Raw genomic sequence first — 20542 nt, forward strand, 5'->3', positions numbered from 1 at the left:
GGGAAAGAAAACCTCAGCACAACAATGGTGTAATATATGAAATCGTACAACTACATGCAAATAATAATAGTACATTAAACAGAAATCATTATTTTTGTTAACCATTTATGTGCCAATTAAAGTGTAAGGAAACAACGGTGTTCCATGTCTCCACTGGTACAGTACTGCTTTATGACAAGCAGTGCTTCGTGTGACATTGGAAAACGACGCCGGAAAGACGCCACAAATACCATCTTGTCAATCAGTCTTCTTTGACCGCAACTGTAAAGCAGTACTCTTGTATGATGGGAAGACAAGTGGTTTGGTTGTGGTCATTTAATACATCTCTTAGCAGGTTTCAATCAAACCTTAGTCGAAAAAGCGAATTTGTATTAATTATTTGTGTGTAGTCATCAGTGATGGGACCTGACAATTAACTTCATACAATGTATGAGCCTGGTTTATTTTTGGGGTTGAACAATGAATGAGAATTAAAGTCAGGCTGTTAGTAGTGTTGGCTCAGTGCTCTGATGTGGATGGAGTACGATATTAGCATTCTAAACCCACCACATCCGGCATGGGTATTAAATAATATACAAAGCAGACGACAGCACGTTATACTGAACTCATGCTGTGATTAGGGGTGGGTTCAAGTTCCGGTCATCCAAGACAACAAAGGGCTGCCTTGCAAAGCAAGAATGATCGTCTCAACCGAGGCACCAATAACTGCGTAGAAAATTTTTCATTTTAAAATTGTATTTATTTAAGCCTAATTCTAAATATTCATCGTCAAAAGAACTTTCATAAAAGCACTTGATGATTTGCCTTCCCCAAATGGAGGGTGCTGTAAGGCAGATCTTTGTAGCATATCTGGCGTAAGACAAACATGATATACATTGAGAATCTGTGATGCCACTTCTATGTTATTTCAGGAGGGATGTCACTGGTGATGTAGACAGTCCTTGGTTGGGATTTAAATACCAATGGCAGAATTAGTAGCGTGGATCAGTGGCGCAGTGGTTTGCATGATGAAACTAGCGACTTGAGGTCCATTCCTGACCATGGCTAACATCAATGGCGAGTGGTTTCTAATTTGGTCCTGTGCTCCCTTTTCACAAACTCCCACTGATCAGTGTGGTAATATATGGTTAAACCACCCCCATGACAGCCCCAGTATGGGAGGGCTATCGTCTTGCAGTGGGTTGACAAAGGGCTGTAAATAATTATTGGTTTTAGACGAATTGGAAGTATTGATTGTGGTTGAAGATGGAAACCAATAATATGTGTTAAGGAGAGACGGTTTGTTAAGCCCATTCTTTCATTTTCGTATCCATACAGGTCCAGTGCAAAAGCCATGGTGAGACTGGTGACGGTTTTAATATCAATAGAAACTTCTCATCCACTGAATACACGCACAATAATAATTGATTCATCAATATCTGTCATCCATCACGGCTATCGAACACTATTCCAATACCAATGCTAATATGTGAATACTGTCATTTCACAGGGTGTTTAACGTTTACAACTTTTGCCCTTGAAATGTTTTATAGGAGATGTAATGTCAGCGCTATATAAATACAAAGCGTGTATACAGCAAGTAGCGTAGTTTTAAAACAATATTAGGTCTATTCAAATATTGTATTGTAGGTGGACGGTGAGCATCTCACCATGAAATCTCCAAATATGCCCAGGAATTACTTCGCAAGAGACAGTATTGAACACTAGACACTGCAGCCACCAGTGGTGCCAAGGTAATGCAAATGGTGGGTGATACAACGAACATTTGAACCTTATGGCGGTACCCCCGGGGTTACCATAGTACCCCGGCTCTCGCATAATGTCCGTGATGCAGTAATTTTTAGTTTGTTGATGGTCGGCGATGCGGCAATCGACTCATCTCGACGAGCTGTACACGATGCACCACTACGGAGCGTACGGGCGTTCAGGGTTTCGTCGCAATCATCTTCGCTGCGTTTCGACATCGCGGAGTGGCACTGATTTCGGATTGATTGGTACCCCAGTCGCGGAGTTAAGTACATCCCTGGAAAAAATAGTGTCCCAGAAATACAATATTTAATTACCTCAGCCATTTTGTATTATTTGGCCCCTCGGGGTACCGCTATAAGGATCAATTATTGTCACACATTCATATCACAGAAATCTTCGATATAGGTGGCTGGGTAGTCTTGGTCATGTTCTCACCACTCAGCCAGTTTGTAGATCGTGATTTAATGCTAAAACAGTTCTGTGCTCAAGTTTCCCCCACAAGAAACTGTATGCACTATCCACATGTAAATAATATATCCCACATCTGCTTTGCAACGGAAACAATCTCGATATAAATAATATAGAAACAATCTCGATATGTCTAATTTCTGTAAAAATAATACTTGACAGCCCTTTGTGAACTCACAGCTGGATGAAAGCCTACGTGCAACATGCCAGTCATGGTTTTTTTGTTACCATACTTCACCATGCTGGTTAGTGCTGGTTGGTGATCGGGGTGGTTGAGAACCAGTTCAGATACTGATGTTTGCCGAGGCTGTAAATAAATATCAGACTCACTGGGGGCTCATAGCACAGTCTGCTAATGACTATGTAGGCAACTCAAGTCTAGTTTTGTGTACGATATTTTATTAAATGTACTGTAAGATGTGTTTTTATCAACAATCTCGAGAATTAACAGAATCATTATTCTTGATGCAATTATCTGGCTCAAGTTAGAGCAGCACAATCATTTCTACTGTTTGCTTAAGTTGTGTTTATTAATTATCATTTCATCTGAAGTTGCATCGCTGTTTTCACTAATCATGCCATTTTAATGTAAGCATTAATGCCATTTTAATGTAAACATTAAAATGGCATTCAAACGAATCATCACCTCCCCATTATTATAGTTACGTGCCCATTTGAATCATCATCACTATCATCATCATCATCATCATCAATCAAAACTATGAAGCAATCAACCATGTATTAAAATATTGCTAATTTGTCCAGTACTGCTCTCAACCATTTTCAGGAACCTTAAATAAAATGAATTGCCTATCACTCAGGTGACCCTTCATCAGACGCCATATTAATCCCTATCAACGTCATCATTTTCCCCCAGTATCGAGAAGGCGACGGCTACACATCTTCATTTAAAAAAAAACTGTCAATATCTGCCTTAAAAAGATCCGAGTGATCTCTGTAGGAAATGACATCTCATCGATTTATCTCCCAGTGTTGAACACATTTACGCACGCGCAATACCTTTATGTCTTCAGTTGCTGTTTGCTCTCCACTTGAAGCATATGCAGCCTCGGCATGAGCAATGCTGCGAGATTAGAGACTCGCCTCCAATAACGGCTGGGGGACGTCAGTTCATATCTCAGGGAGTATTTCTCGCTGCACTGACAATGATGTGCCTTCATACATCGGGACCTCGCGAAGAGAGCCCTGGTAACCACAGGCATAGAATGACCCGTGCTAGCAACCACGAAGCGAGAGTGCGTGGGTGTTTAGATGATACAGGGATGGGAGGACTAGATTTGCAAAGGGGGATAGCAACACATGCAAATGTAGTTTCAAGCCCCCTGTGGATGCCCGATGTGTGTCTATGGCTACATAAAATAATATGCATTCGTGTGTACACACCTACAATGTGTCTTAAGAGTGAGATTACCCCTTGCCTTTATCTAATACAGTACCGTGTATGGACACAAATAATTAGAAAGGTGTTATTTTCATCTATTTGCACATACCACCACAATTTGCATGTGATGAGCTCATAATATAATCAGCTGAAAACACATTTCGACTTTTAGGGTCTCATTGGAGTGGTGCAGCTGTGTTTTCGCTAAACAAGATCAATGTTCAATCCAGCAGTATTTTACTTAACCAGATGAGAGCTCAGTGACACTAATGGTATGCATACATGTGTTAAGGAAAACACACGGAAACTTCATAATATGCAGATCGTTTATTTAAATAAAATGTAAAAATAAATTTCCATGGTTTTTTCTGTTTTTTAAATGACCTGGTCTGGTTTGGGATCTAAGTGGAGGGCAATTTCTATTAACGATGTATAAAACAGATATCAAGGATGAGTCAGAAGGCCTATGGCCAAGAAGATTCCTGAGACCACACTGTCCCATAAAATGAGGCACAACTATCCATTTTCAATATAATCAGTGCAGTTCATTGAGCCTCTCAGAATAATATATGAAATTCTTGATTTTTTTGTGCTATTGATATGTCAGCAAGTACCGTCGCAGTGTCTCTACAGATTGAAATAACAGCAAAACTGAGATGGCTAATGCCTTCTAAATATAAAAAAGAATAGTAGTTGGAGGATTTTCATTGTAACTGCGTTCAGTGGCATTCGATAACAGGCAAAGTTTCAGCTTAAATTTAGCCGAAAATATAAAATAAATTCACTTTGTGAAAGGTAGAAGTGGCTGTGTGGCCCAGGAGATGGCACCACTGAGATGCTGAGTTCTAATCCAAGTTTCAGCCACACGCTTTTTAAATTTAGTTCTTAACTTAAGTCAGATTTTGGCGTCAGTTCACCAATGATTCTACACACAACAAAGCTCAATCACATTCAAATTGGTTTATCAATTAAGTTGGATAAATGACTGCTCTCAGTACAATGTTGGTTTTGAGTCGACTAGCAGGACATTTGAATCATTGCGTTGTACATGTTATTTGAAGCAATTTCATAAGCACTGAAGTTCTGTGATATGTCCTTCCCTGGGCCATTTCTGACACATGAGCAGTGCCGGATTATCTTAGTGTAGTCAGTCCAACTGAGTCGCAGACGTTGTTCCTTTTAGAGGCAACACATTTATTTGTAACACCGTAACACAAAGGGGTAACTGCCCCTTTACCAGATACAACCTAGGGTGGTGACGACCCAGCTAACTACACTATACAGAGGAGTTACTGCAAAACAAAGGGTCGGACCCTCACTCGGATCTCCAACCACGTGGTTCCTCGTAGGACGAAGAGCTTCAAGCTTGAGACACAGAGCTTCCAGCTTGTAGATCGAAGAGACCCCGGTCCCGCTCAGGACCCGCCTTATATCCCCCTACGGTCGGGGCTGCTCTGCCCTCAGCCCCACCCGCCTTTTCGAGCATTTTCATTCCCTCTCGATCCCTCTCAAGAGCTCTCCCCGAACACGTGATCACCCACTAGCCCCCCCCACCTGGGGCCCCCTGTGTTGACACTCCGGATCACGTGTCTACCAGGTCAACCAGAGTGCTATGGCCTGGGGCAACCCTGCCCCCGGGCTGACACTCACCCACTCCCCCTCGTGGGAGCCCCCACCACATGCTGTGCGTGGTGCCCGCACTATCTCAGTGCTCACCAAGCCCGCTAGGGCTGGTATTACATACAGCCACCCACACGGTGCAGTCCACGATGTAGGAACATCGAACGGCGCGGCCCTTCTGGGCCGGCACCATACAGTGACAGTGGGTGAGTGTCAGCTCACTACATCACCCCCCCCCCCTTCATAGCATCCAGCCGTCATGGCTGTCAACTCCCCCTAAGACAGAAATCGGGCCAGTTTGTATGTGGGTAAGTCAATGGTGGAGACGATAGGACGGAGTGGTGTACCTTCTTTATAGATTTTTGGTAAGCCATAAAATATGGGTGGTCTAGCAGCAGAGGGTTTTAGAGACAGCCGCTTGGTTGGTTCGATTAATAGTAGTAACTACTGACTCTACAGTAGTATTTACTGAATCTATCGTCGTATCTATTTACTCTATATCAGTATTTACCGATTCTGCAGTAGCATCTCCCGACTTTACAGTAGTATCTACCGACTCTATAGTCATATCTATCGACTCTGCAGTAGTATGTACTGACTCTTTAGTCGTAACTACTTACTCTATTGTAGTATCTAGTGACTCTACAGTAGTTCCTACTGACTGCAGTAGTATTTACCGACTCTATAATTGTATATATCGACTCTATAGTTGTAGCTACTAACTTCACAGAGTGCCGTGGTGAGGCCTAGTTCCGTGCAGAGCCCCCATCCTCGCCTAGATTGCCCAGCCGGCCGTGGTGGCACCTTTGCAGGCTGAGGCTGGGCTGCTACACATCCCCCACCACCCCCCGCCCACTCTACAGCGGTCATGTGCGGTCAGGGAAGGCAGTGGAGGCAGAGCCTCACCTGTCATACTCCAATGAAAATAGCTGTTAAGAAAAGTTACGAAAAATTGTAGATTATTTACCTCACCGCACGTCACTGCTCTATGGTAATAGTATCTAAGGACTATAGTAGTATCTACCGACCCTATAGTAGTAACTGCACACATTGGAGTGGGGGGAGAAGAGGACATCACACTTTGTAGAATTTACCTCAGCGTTGTGTTTTTTTTGCATTTTTAACGCGAATGAGAATTTCTCCCCAGCCCCACCGATCGCGTGTGTTGCTAGGGGCAACCACGGGTCAGCTTTTCCGCGCATGCGCAGATGCGTGCTTTGGCGCGCTCAGCATAGTAATATAATAATAAATAGTAATACATTGTTCATTTAACTACTTTAAACTTGACGGATGGAAAAACAAATAGCAATGTTTCGTCCGGGGGGCTTATTGTGTCGTATGTGTGTAGTTTGTTGAAACGCAAACCCAGCAGTTTGTGAGTTTAAAGCATTACAAGGTGTGTCCACACAGACAGACAAAAAGTGACTTTTATAGGTAAGAATGCTCCTGGCCCCATACTAGCTTAATCCGGCACTGCACTCTTCTGCAAGAGTCCTCATTGGATACTTCGTCTTTTGACACGTTGCTGATAGCTCAATGGGAATAATGAGAAGACAATTGGTGGGATGGGAAATAAAAGTTAATATTTCTCTGCAGGAAACATGCTCGGAAAAGCCACCTTTTAAGGATGCATCTCATCACAATCTCTTGGATATTTGAAGATAAGATAGCACTTCCCAAGGTGCCTTTCTGTTGTGCAATGACTACGTCGCACAATAGTGAAATTGAAAGGGCACCTGTGGGTTGTGAGCCACTCCATTCAATCTAGATTTGAAGTTTTCGTGACTGCAGGGATCAATACTCTTTGGTTCTTTCGGTAAAGTCACGTCGGTATAATATGAATAAAATCACATTCAGTTCACGAAGAAGACCCACCCCCACCCCGCCGATCATGCCACACAACACGTGGTCTAACGTGAAAACAACTTCACAGTGATTTTGAAATACCTGAAAAACCCTTTGCCAAGATTGATACTAATTGCTTGTAGGTTTTTTTTCTTAGAGCAAGTGTGAACCTGGCTTGTTTTGCCCCTCAGGAGAGATGCCACTCCTAATGAGCAAACCCCCCCCCAAATAGGATATACTCCAATCATTTCTCAGCCAAGTAACTTCAAACGAGGCTCCATGGCAGGACTCCTGCTCATCGCGATCTTCGCTGTCGGATGGACATCGCAGAGTGAGTGCTGTGTTCTTATTATATAACTTGAAATCAAAATTACATTTGAATGATAGATTAAAACAAGACTCATAGCTTGCAAAGGGCCGGGAGTTTTTACATTTGTCTTTGCTTAAACATGATGGGACTGAACAACAATGGCCGCACAAGTAACAGCCAGGGAATGGCGGCCCTGGCTGTCACTTTTAATTAAAATGACAAACTACCCACCGATTCATGTGACACTTGCACAGTGTTTGTACTGGTGCCATGAGATCATTTCAATCGAATACTAATTAGTAGTAATTACAGTTCATTAGTTACCAGTGGATCTTTACTCGACAATATTTAATTATTCAAATCAGGTGGGGTTCCAATTCGTTTGGATGGATGGTAGCTTTCTGTGTATTGGCTGTTTGCGCAGCACTTGTTATTATTTAAGCTTGACGTGTTGCTTTTTGTATTGAATTAAGTGTTGATTGTTCGAACATGTGTTACATTATTAAGTTGTTAAAGTAGAACATTGTTATAAGTATTGTTTTACGTCTGTCATTGTAACCAGCGAACGGCACAATCACTGCATTCTCAATGCGCTTTTTTTTACTTGAGTATAATTTGTTAACAAAAATGTATTGGACAGACACATTTACACACCCTCTCAACGCACGGGTCCTCTATGTCTTTCATGACTGTGTTTATGGTGCACTGAATACATTTTAAAGATGAATTAAGCTCGAAGTGATGGATTACGTGCAGTTACAGTTATAACCAGGACGCTACCGAAAAACCAACAACAACAACGCGCTAGTGACTGTATAAAACTGTTAAATACATAATTTTGCTGTTAGCAAACTGTAAGTTAATCGCATTATTTGAATAAACACAGGATATTATCGAAATAAGTGGAGTGTATTCCTCCTGTCTTAAAAAGGAAAGCTCGTTATTGACATCCATTTTTGTGTTTTATTTTTGTCAGTTTAATTGAGGTTTCAACTTCAGTGTTAAATTTGGCCTGTGGCACGAGCAATTCCATGTCCTGGCTTTGTGAACGATTCGCTACAAATTCAATCTCCTGTATTGAATGAAGGTGAGAATCACTGTTGACCGTAATTCGCGAGGCACGGTGACTGTTGTATGCTAATGTGTCGTAAATATGTAATTTAAATGTGGGTTTTTGATTTGGCATGAAAGCCACGCATGGCGTGGCAAGTCAGAACTTGGAAACTATGTACCCACACACGACCCGAATCACCACAACACCGGCATCATCAAATGTACGGGTGTCAAATTTCGCAACAATTCTTGTTTTTACTCGACTCTTAGAATGTCGGGGGTCATGCTGAGCTTTTATCGAAATAAGGTGGTGGGTTGGGGGGGGGCTCTCAACCCTTTCCAACTCTCTCTCTCTCCCCACAATTATGGTGGGGCCATTCCGACTGTGCAAGTGCTGGCGCTACAGGGACCCACGATGCTACCCCCCCACTGAGCGAGGAGGTGTCAGGCCACCCCATGCTGCCACCCCGCCCGGCCCCGCCACTCCCGTTGCCGATCACGGTACCCGCTCGGCCCGGACGTGGGGCCCGAAGGTTGAGACGTTGCACGTGCAGCTCCATGCTCGACACGGAGTGCATCTACTACTGCCACATGGACATCATCTGGGTGAACACGGCCGTGTGCGTGAGACGCCCGTCAAGGCGTATTCATTATCTCTGACCAAGTTATTCATAATTGCGGGGGCGAGATGTTAGCTGTCTCGCCTGGTATGCAGAAAGTCGTGGGTTCGATCTCGACCCTTGATGCCTGCTGTATGTTTGGAGTTTGCGTGTTCTCCCCGTGATCGCGTGGATTTTTCTCTGGGTCCTCCAATTTTTCCCTCCACATTTGAAAACATGCGTTTCGAGTATTTAAAATGTCTAGTTGATAAGCCACTTCTTTTAGCTAATATTTGTGGCCAGGTCTCATCTGAAAAAAGCTGTATACTCTAGCTCAGTGGGCCTTACCTTGTACATGTTTGTATAGTACAATACTATACTGACGTATGCAGCTCATTTGCTAATCCACTGCTGGATGGGGGCCTTCACACGCCGTTCGGGCTGTGGAGGTAATTTGACCATATTTCATTAAGCTGGTCAGTGTGGGTTGCCGAAGGGGGGGCATAGCATTGCAGAATAATAGATTTTCCTACACTGCCCTCTGCTGTCCACCACATAGCACTGCAACATATTTAACCCCGTTGTGCAGGGGGGTTGGATATCCAAGCGTTGTCCAGGCTTACAGTTGTTTAGCTTCCGAAAACTGACGCGATGCATTGGTTAAAATGGGCCCTTTCCATATATACGTTCACAAATTGTGTCACGTGCAATCGGGTATCATGTCACACGATGACGAAGTATTCATTCAGAATTCTGCAGCGAGCCTCATGTCAACGAATAGCCCTGGATAGCATTTCATAACTTATTTTGAAGTCACTTCAATGAACGTCTGTATCCACACTTAGTGGCCCATCTTCTCCTGCTCTGCAAGGTTTTTTAATCGCATGTCGATTAATAATATGAAATCCAAATAAAGTGGGGGGGGGGGGGGGAAATCCCACCAAAATGTATAGCATAGTTTATTTTGTGTGAAAGTTAATTGGCGACTGGGCTCAAACCATCAACTTGAAATGCTTGAGAACTTGGTTTTAATCACGGGAAGGGTGAAACCTGGGTGCAGCCCCACGATCTCAGCGACAACAGCTGAGCGGAGCACTGAACCACGCTCATCACTCATGAACCTGTGATCGTGTAATCTGACAGGCGAACCGTCCCTTACGGAGTTGGGAGCCGGACGAGGGGGAGACGTCGAGTCGGCAGAGCCTGCGCCTCATCGGAGGCGGGGCCTGGCAGAGGGCAGCGAAATCGCTGCCCTCCCCACAGGTGCAGCTGCTCCTTGAGCGATGATCAGCACTGCGGGGATTTCTGCAGAATGACATAGTGATGAATTCTGGCGTGCGACAACTCGTGTGCAGGTAGTCAATATCCAACGTTGACGTCTGAGTTTATTTCCAGATCTGGGAGAAAAAATTGAAGCCGTCATTTGGTGATGTTTGGAAATGACAGAAATGTGTAACTGTCCAGAGAAAATAAATACATACAACTTTTATAAGATACCATCATCAGTATCCTCATCAGTTTTACTATAGCATAATCCTATGCTGTTCGTTTACCAATGGTATGCATGTGATAAAAAGAAAAATGGGCCTGTGATTTTTTAAATAAGTTGTTTATCTTCTTTTTGGAGTAGAGGAATGAAATACATTTCCATGATTGAGCTATTTCTTATCTGTGTAAATTCGTTTTGCATATGCTATGTTGTTGTTTCGAATCTAGAGATTTGCATTAAATGCATCTCTGGATAAACTGGATTTATTTTGCTGTATTTTTCCTAGTGTGTGCCCTGTGTCAGAGAATGGCCATGGGAGATATGTTTCAACAGGACTATCCTCCCCCCAGAAAATAATTCAAGTGGCCTTTTCAGCGGACACCATGCTTTTTACCAAATTGAAAATAATTCCATTGGAATCTTGTGCGCAAAGCCCCAATCATACCATTGTGATCATGCGCAAAGATATTAAAATTCTTATTCGCCAATCGAGTAGACTGTAGGGCTTGCAGTGTGTTTCACCACCCCAACAAGGTGGGCCAGTAAAAGGATATTGAATGCTTTATAACATTGTAAATTGAATCCTTACATATATTTAATAACTTTTTATTTAAGCATGTAATAACGAGAGCTGCGCTTCACTTGCACAAATAAGCAGCGTCGTAACATGAATATATATCCACTCTGAGAAGCTAGTTTTAATGTCCAGCCAGAATTTTAACCCAGGTCGTCAACATCTCTGGCTCATTACTCCAACCCAGGCATTACCCCCTCGACCCACCCCTCTTCACTGTAGCTCTTGAATACCGAGAAAGAGGCTTGACATGAAAAAAACAGAGTTTTGAGCCCCTCTAGGGCATCAGTGCGTGCAACAAGTGGAATGGCAGTGCGGCGCTACTTGCCTGTGCCGTGTGCCTGCGAGAGAAAATAACGCATGTACAGACAAGCACGTGGTTACAAGTGCACGCTTGCACAGAGGAAACTAATTATTAATGCAAATCCATTCCCTGGTCTGCACAACCACGCGGGCTTCCTGTACCTAAAGATTCATGTGCGGTCTTTAAAAAAATAATTACAGAAATAAAATTATCCCACCTTAGCCTCCCTTATTATTCTCTCACGCCTCTTTTCCGCTGTACAACCGAGCGACACCGGTGCCATGGCAAGCCAGCCCAACACGGGTCAGGATGCACCATGTTGTTTTTTTTCACTGCAGAGGCCGAACCGTGCCGTGCCGCTGACATCACGTGCAATGTAGACGACTCGGTGACGCCGTGTCCTTACAGTCTATTCGCTGACATCATACGCAATGAATGAGTCATTAGCCCCCCCCCCGATCCTGGCCCTGCTTGGCCCAAAGCCATATTCAGATATCTGGATAGGACCCCACGTCCGATTAGCGCGGCGATTGGCTATGTACAGTGCAAAGAAGTTCCACATACATACAGGCCACCTTACCACAATAGTTTGCTTTCTTGCTTGGCATGGCAAATAGACAAACGACCCATGCTGTGAGGGCCCCATGCTGGCACAGTTTTGATATGTCGGTGGAAAAGAGGTTAATACTGTATGTCAATTATACGTCTAATAAGGCTCTTTGACATGCCCTGGTAGATTATAGAATGTTCTCCTTCATTGTGTCTCCTGTCCAATCTATATGGTCTTTTCCCAATATTCTGCACATGCCACCCGCTTCAGGTGTTAGCATTGCCAAATCTTGAGGAGTGCATTGTGGTGCTGCAGGGCATCTCATTGTTCGGTTGTGCAGAAGCCCCATGATTTCATGATATAATGTTAACCAGCAATCAATGTCAGTGTAAACCGGTTCGTCATATAGTGGGAAACGCTTAAATTTCAACAAAGTCTTAGAAGCAAAGGACCTGCAAATACTGTGCATTGAAAGACAAATCGTGTTAATTACAGATCCATGTTTGCTTTTAGGTGTGGGTAGTTTCTCACACCCCTCTTTGAAACAAATGTAAGATCTTCATACTTTTAAAACATGTAGCTTCTTGCCCGTTACTTATTCGGGTGAGAGAGCACTAACTCACCATGTTGATTGAGTCACCACTTCAGTAAAGATAGTGGCGATTACACAAGTGCAGTCGATGTTCATTATTTTGCCATTGGAAAATTCGTCATTTCCACGTGGTTCAATTGCAAACGCAAGGCCCTTGGCACGGTCTGAGCGCACTCTTGCGATTGACGTCACGGCAGATGACTTGCCCGTTCCCTCCGATATTCATGGGTGACAGCGGGAACCGGCAGTGTTGGGGTAGCACACGCACATCACCGCTTCCCTTCTTCGCGGGCGAATCACATTTTATCGTTGGACTGAAATGTTGGTGTCGGCCGCTTATTCTCCCCCCCCCCACCCCCAAGCCAAACACATCACCCACAGCCCTGTTCAGACAAAACCAGCGACCCGGGCCACGGTGATACCAAGCATGACAAAAAAAACCCTGAGATGACTCCAAGGCACTGCCACAGTAAAGCACTGTGGTTACTGGGTGTGAGCACATAATGGAAGCGTTGTCTGATTGTATACCTCCTGAATATGAATAACTGTGGTTAGGGTCTCTGCTAAAATCCATAATCTGGAAACAGAAGTTGAAACTCGGGCTCTTTCACATTGTCTACAGCAGATGGGACCAATCTTTATCAACAGCAGCAGCGACTGTATTGCCTTATATTTAAATCTCAAAGAACACTTCATTTTTTTTTTAACCACTGTACGATGCTTTGTTTTAAAATAACCAGGCAGCTCAGCTGTAAAAAAATATATTGTGGGTGTTTTTCAAAAAGTAAACATGTGTGTGATTTTGTAAAAAAGATTGTGCTATTCAATGGGGCATGAACCTGTTATTGGAATGCAATATTTTGTTGATATTTTGTCACAGATGGCAAACATATGGAAACTCTTGCAAAACTGTACATTCGAAGGACAGAGAGTTACTTGATTTTGTTGTTGTGCTCTTACAGTGTGAGGAAAAGTTAAATGTATTGAAGAATAAAGCTGCAGAATGTTTGGCAACTGCATAAATCATGCTGACGCTTGTGAGTAGAACATGTGCAATTAGTCAATTTGCATACTGTATTGCAATGATTACATGAGTGGTAGGCCAGTTATTCAACTCAAGCCAATTCCATTTGTTGAGAGGTTTGAATTTGGGTGACCAGTAGGTAGGAGTTAAACCTCATGAACAGCGGTCAAGGGAATGTGTGGGAAGAGTTCCTTCAACAACTCATGACAAGTTGAATTTTCAAAGTGTGCCCTTTTGGTTTCAAACATGTGACCGTAAGACCACGCATCAGGCAGGGTGCACCTTTGTCAAACGTTACTGGCTAGATTCCTACATAAGGGAATGCATCCTTGTTTCACATCTTCACTGCTTATGACACTGGGATCCATTCTCATGAGCCGGACAGTGAGTGCCAAAAGCACTGAATGGACATATTCTACCAGGAACATAATGTCAATCATGACATTATCACGAGTGATTTTTTGTTACTTGCTGGAGAACAAACTGTGAGGCTGGCATTTCTTAGAGATGCTGTGGACCGTTGAGAAATAGAGTGGTGTTTCACCGCAATAATGTAGGCCCACAGCATGCATGCTCAATTATGGGAACGTTTGGATTTCAGACTGGAATGTTCTGGTACATTCGGCACATGGCCCAGACCTCGTCCCTTTGGGCACTATCTCATACAACCTTTGAAAGCTAAACACAGATGCTGGCTTGACAGTGATTACCACGTGAAGGTGGTAGTGGCTTCAGAATGAACCACAAGACTTCAGTATGGTTGACAGGATATTGGTGGGCCCCTGGGACGAGTCTGCTTTAATACAAGTGACTTTACCGAAAGAACCAAGAAGATGAATCCCTGCAGTCACGAAAGCTTTAAATCGAAATTTGACTGGAGAAAGTCTGTCATGTTGATGCTCAAAACTGGTGTCTAGAATATTACTTACGAAACTTTACTGATCGAAACATCCTGATATTACAAACATATATTTTCATTTTTTTATAATGTCCTGAACATTCACGTCTCAAATCAGTTACATGTGACTAGAACACCGCTTTCTAATATTTTCTTCAAGATTTGATTTCAAGTTTAGTTATATTCAGATGCGGTTCGTACACTCGGGGCATTGGGGTGCCGACCCACCAAGCAGCTGGAGATGATACATTATTTTTCTAATAAACGTACTTTTCTCTCAATTGTTTTGTTGTTTATTTTTTTAATAAAATGATTATTTCAACGTGAATTGCCTAATGAAAATAACATTTTAAGCTGTTCATATTAGAAACGGCTGCAACACCACGGTCTGATGTGTGCCTCGGGAAGGCTTCGAGGCGGTTGTGAAGGCGTCCGAGTGAGAGATTTCCCCTCGTCCATTGCGATCGGCTTCCAGCGTCGTAGCCGCGGCGTTTGAGACCCGTGCAGGATGGGGAACAAGGCGCCCGTGCCTGTAATGAGACGACGTCACCGTGCAACTGGAGAAGCTGACGCACGGCTTGGGGCAGTGAGTGTCAAAGGGGTTGTGTGGTGTGGCCTTGAGGGTCATGGGGACAGCATTTGAGTGATTTGTTGTTTAGTTTCGTATTGTTTATAAATTCCTACCGTTGGTAGATAAGACAGTTATATAACTTGGACGGGAAGGCCATTATAACATGACGAGGTTTTTCTTAATTAGAACGCCGTCTTTTGAGAGGTCACGCACAACAGCCCCACCTCGTGGGAATGTCACGAGCCGCCGCCACTGGTTACATCTCCAATTTTGATTTAGACGCGTTAAATTGAGATCCGTTGCATCTCAATATCTTTCATGATCTCTTTTGTGGCCGATTGAATACAACACCATAATTGAAATTGCCCTTTATTTTGTTGAGTAAATCAATGCGAGTTGAGTGGAAAAAGTCACCACAACCAACAACTGACAATGCAGCAACAAAATAATAGTCAAGACGATTTATAACGGGCACATATTTCGTTAATCGAACGCGGTGTTTTATCGAGAAATCAGAGGTGTAGAGTTAGAGCCCGGCCCCGAGTATGTCAACCTGAACAAGTGAAAACCTTCAGCTAACGCTTGAAGGCGAATGATGCTTGGATCCTGTACATGTGCAGTGGGAGAGAGTTGCATATGAGATATGCACAGTTGTCAATTCTTCACTGTGATAAAAAAAAAATTACACTTGCGAGTACTCTTCAAATGTGTGCTGTAACGTTGACAAATTATTGCACGGAGTTTTTTTTCTTTCCCCACGGGGTCCTTATAAGGGATAACGTCAATTAGTATGGCAAAGTCCTGGAGACAGGAAAGAACTGTAAATGAGAACTGGACGTACTCCTCACGTAAGTGAGGTTCCTCCAGGAACTCCAGTTTCATCCCCCCCCACACACACAAACCTGCAAAATTGGTCAAACCTGCAATTTCTCAAACAGCAAGCCATGAAATCGAGGCTGAAAAGCTTTATTTTGTAGATATTTAAAATTATTGTACACTATAATTGCTATTGCAACAGAGAAAGACTGGGGAACACAAACCCTCAAAGTTGAGGCTGAGCCAAATCAATTACTGTAATCTTTGTACATTAATGATTTGACAATATAGGATGCAGTGAAGAAGAAAATAAGTTATTGCCTGAAACTTTTCGTTTTGGAAAAATCATTGAACAATTTTGTGGGGAAACCTTAAAATAGGCCACAAAGTGTGGATATGTTCTCATTTGTACGAGAATGGCACATACACCGAGCCTTTACTTCCAAGGAAATTACCATAGAATGTCGGTATTCTACGCATTGTTTATCAATATGCTATCAGAGAACATGAATACATAGCTAATGATCAGCACAGTGGTCATTAAACTCGTCTGTGTAGTCAAACAGTTTGATTATTGTTCATGCCCAGGCTTCTGTGTAGATTGCTTGTATACATGTGCATTCTCGTGCACGATTCTGTGATGTAATGCATGCCTGAATCAAAGTCACAATCCCAAACGTTAAAAAAATTCCCACAACTGAAATATACAATTATGTTAGATTATATGCGTGCGGTTTATCTGATTTGCGGATTAACAATGTGCACCTAAGATTTTGACACAGATTAATAACTCATGGATTTGCCCTTAAGCCCAAATTAATAATAATCTAAAACATTTATTCGTTGTTATTCTTGGAAATATTTGTGACCAGTCACCTGCTTAAAACCGAGCAAATAAGTGTTCCGGTTAATCCGAAATTCACGTAATCGCCTCTACGTAAGTACAGGAGTTGCCATATCTTTACAACAGTGGGTGGAGTTTGATTGATTTTGTGTGGCGTGTCTCTGCGATCTACTTCGAAGGCGGCAGTCGTCTGCGCGGGAGCAGGAAAGTGTTATCACTGAGCACGCGCATCATCGATCGGGTTGACCATTCATATTCCGCAGAAAACGGATATTGTTTGATTATCCACAATTTTGAATTATCCGCAGCCGTCCTCCCCGTCATGAGCGTGGATAATCGAGAGTCTACTGTTTGGCTCTTTCATGATCACTGCCAAATCACCCCAAACGTGTCCGATATAATCGTATTGTGAAAACAAAGAAGGGTGGAGCTTGGTTAGTGTTTGGATGGATGATCACGTGGCTTTCCAGAGGCTTGGAGGCTGTAAGGTGACCAAGAAAAGGTAGTTCTGAATGTCACCCTTGAGTATGCATGCGCTTTCTCCAGGTTCTCTGGTTTCCTCTGACATGGCAAACGTTAATTCATGTAATTGGCCAAACATTCCAATACAGGATCCCTTGAAACAAGTCTTGAAGCTCTAATGGATAAATAAAGAGGATTATTATCTTTTATAATTTTCACAATTCACAAATGTGTTTCTTTTTAAAGAAAATAACTATTCATAGTAAAAATATTAATAGGTTCTCATCAGGTTAAACAAGCGCAATACAAAACGTATAACTTGAAGCGACTTCAAAAATAAACTCATAAGGAGCTTTTTCATTGTTGTAAAACACATTTTATTAAATCCATACAAAATATGGCTAAGTGCAACATTGTGTTGTAGGGGACAGGAAACAAAATACTATACACGGGTTTGCAAAGGGGACACCAACTCTACAGGCACACTAATAACGCCATGAGTGGCATTACTTTCTCAATCTTACACTTCAATCAGGCACATTATACACGTACCCTGAGCAATCGGAGCTAGTAACGTGACCCAACAACATCTATGTACAGTAATAATTACTTATTTAAGCAGAAAAGCCACAACAATTCTGACGACTTTCTCAGGAGGGTGTTTGCTATATTTGGCCAACAACAATGCCACTGTGTATCTTATCATCTATGGGAGCAAACCAGATAATCCGCAGGAAACGCGTGCAGAACGGGGAGTGGAGAACATACATACACGCAGAAGGGTGCCTCAATCAGGAATCGAACCCAGGGGGTCTTCTTGTTGTGAGGCACGTCTATTACCACTGCGCCACCAATGCTGTCCAATAAACAACATACACCATCTTCTTGGTTCTTTCGGTAAAGTCACGTAGAAGGGAAATAATAAAATAATAAAAATAAAACAATAAAATCATTCTCACGACGTTTCGGCCACATCGCAAGCAGCCGTCCTCAGGTGAAGAACAGGTCTGTCGGAAAGACAGCGTCTGAATGGACATGGACATTCAGACAGCCCTGTTCTTCACCTGAGGACGGCTGCTTGCGTTGTGGCCGAAACGTCGTGAGAATTATTTTATTATGTTTTATTTTTATTATTTTATTATTTCCCTTCTATGTGACTTTACCGAAAGAACCAAGAAGATGAATCCCTGCAGTCACGAAAGCTTTAAATCGAAATTTAATTTCATTTTGTATGGATGGGTTTTATTATTTTATTGTTTAAAATTTATAAAGCGCTGGGTGTTGTCCGCCTCTAAATAAATAAGTTAATAAACGTAATGATGGCCACACACATTTTCTACATCACCAAATACGTGCATAACACTCAGTGATTCAATAATATTGCTATTTTACAGGATCGCGATAAAATTTAAGAATCAATTATTAGTGTCTCATTTCTTCCGTTCCGTTTGTACTGTATTGTTTTTTTCTGTTTCAATGGGTACAGTGTCGTTCCATCTATTAAAATACAAACATCATAACATTTACAAATCGTGTAAATTGTCGATTCTCGCACCCGATTTTAAGCATGTATAGTGAGTGTAATAATGGGAAAATGTCAAAACTGGGTGGTTTTTAACTTTTGCCGACAAAACTGGATCCCAAATGTCAAAACTGGGTGCACCCTGGGTGGCCAAAAACTTGAGTTTTGGACACTCAGGGTGCACCCAGTTTTGACATTTGTCAAATACACTTGATAATTGTATACTAGCACAGTGTGCCAGCACCCCATTCATCCAAACACTTGGTATTTGTATACTGGCACACTGTGCCAGCACCCCATTCATCTAAACACGTGGTATTAGTATGCTGGCACAGTGTGCCAGCACCATATAACTACACACACTTGATATTTGTACGCTGGCACAGTGTGCCAGCACCCCAACGACCAACATTTCAAGCTACGGCTCGGACTCGGAAGTGAGCTCGGGGCGGGCTTGCGACCAGGCGGGCGCACTGCCACCTTGCTCACATTCGAATGGCAACCCTCCACCCCAAGAAGACTTTTACCACGCGCCGCGAGGCCATCCACGGCATCCAAGACTTTGCTTTGCAACAAGGCAAGCGCGCGGTCCTTGACCTCAAGCGAAGCGGCGGACGGCACGTTGCCATCGTCTGCTCTAGTTCAACACCTTGTTCCTTCAAGGTGAAGCTGACGAAGCTCACGGGGGAACGACGCTGCTTCCACGTCTCGGCGCTGTGCACGGATCACCACGGCTGCACGGGCACTACCAAGATCACGCAGCGCCAAGTGGAGGCGAACACGACAGCCCGTTCGGCCTTTCGCGCCAACCCCCGTACCTCCGCACCGACTGTCATTGCCCAGGTCGCCGACGTTGCTCGCGTCATTGTCCCGACCCGGATGATGTACCGCGCCAAGGACACGTGCATCGCGGCGAACGAGAGTGCGGCCCATGCAGGCTTCGAGTTCATCAACTCGCTGGTGGAGACGTTCGGCAAGCTCAACGCGACGACCTGCAGTGTGCGAGAAGACGCGGGCATCTTCTGGGGTGCGTTCATCTGCAACCCGATCGCACGCTCGTTGCAGCCAAGTCTTCAACGCGTCGTCGGCATCGACGGGTCGCACATGAAGGCGCGCGCCTACAATGGAACCATGCTCGTCCTCGTTGGGCGCGACGGCAACAACCGCAACGTCCTTCTCGCCGTGGAGCTGGTGCCGTCCGAGACGGCAGCGGCCTATGACTGGTTTCTCAACTGCTGCACGACCAACGACATCGAGCTCGACGGCACGCCGGTCTTCTGCGATCGTGGCACGGGCATCCTAGCCTCCGACTGGAAGGACCTCATGCTCATCCACTGCACGCGGCATTTGATCTGCAACGGCGTGGACAACATTGGCTCCGCGTTCACGCCCGACCTCCAAGGCATCATCTACGATGCCCAAGGGTGCGCCTCCGAGGCCGCGTTCCGCAGCTCCTTGGGCTGCTTGGGCGTAGCTCTGCCTGCGGCGGCCACGTACTACAACAAGATCGACCCCCACACGTTGGCGCTCTACCCGCACCTGCACACAACGCCATTGTACGGCTGGCGCACGACGAACTTTGTGGAGTCCACGAACAGCGAGGCCCTGCCGGCTCGCGAGATGGACCCCTTCCACTTCCTCATGCACCACATGGAAGACATGATGACGACGGCCTTTGCCCACCGCAGCGACGCCGAGAAGTGGGCCGCTCAAGGGCGTGTCATTACGCCGTACGCTCAAGGACTCATCGACGCTCAGCAGGCGTTGGCCCCGAGGTACAAGGTCTACGAGAGTACCTCGACGCGTGCATACGTCAAGGATCCAGACGCCTACGCCTCTGCCAAGCGCCG

The 20542-nt window shown here is 44.1% G+C and overlaps 1 protein-coding gene across 1 annotated transcript in view; it reads right to left on the reverse strand.

Moving 5' to 3' along the window:
- Positions 1–3256, reverse strand: part of LOC144935825 (phosphatase and actin regulator 1-like) — a 102710-nt gene extending 99454 nt beyond the window's left edge. The window contains exon 1 of the mRNA XM_078862613.1: positions 3238–3256. The gene's annotated coding sequence lies outside the window, so the exon portion shown is untranslated. The remainder of the gene's footprint in view (positions 1–3237) is intronic.
- Between the last annotated feature and the right edge of the window lie 17286 nt (positions 3257–20542).

This window comes from Lampetra fluviatilis, chromosome 14 (assembly GCF_964198595.1).
Source record: "Lampetra fluviatilis chromosome 14, kcLamFluv1.1, whole genome shotgun sequence".
NCBI lineage: Eukaryota > Metazoa > Chordata > Hyperoartia > Petromyzontiformes > Petromyzontidae > Lampetra > Lampetra fluviatilis.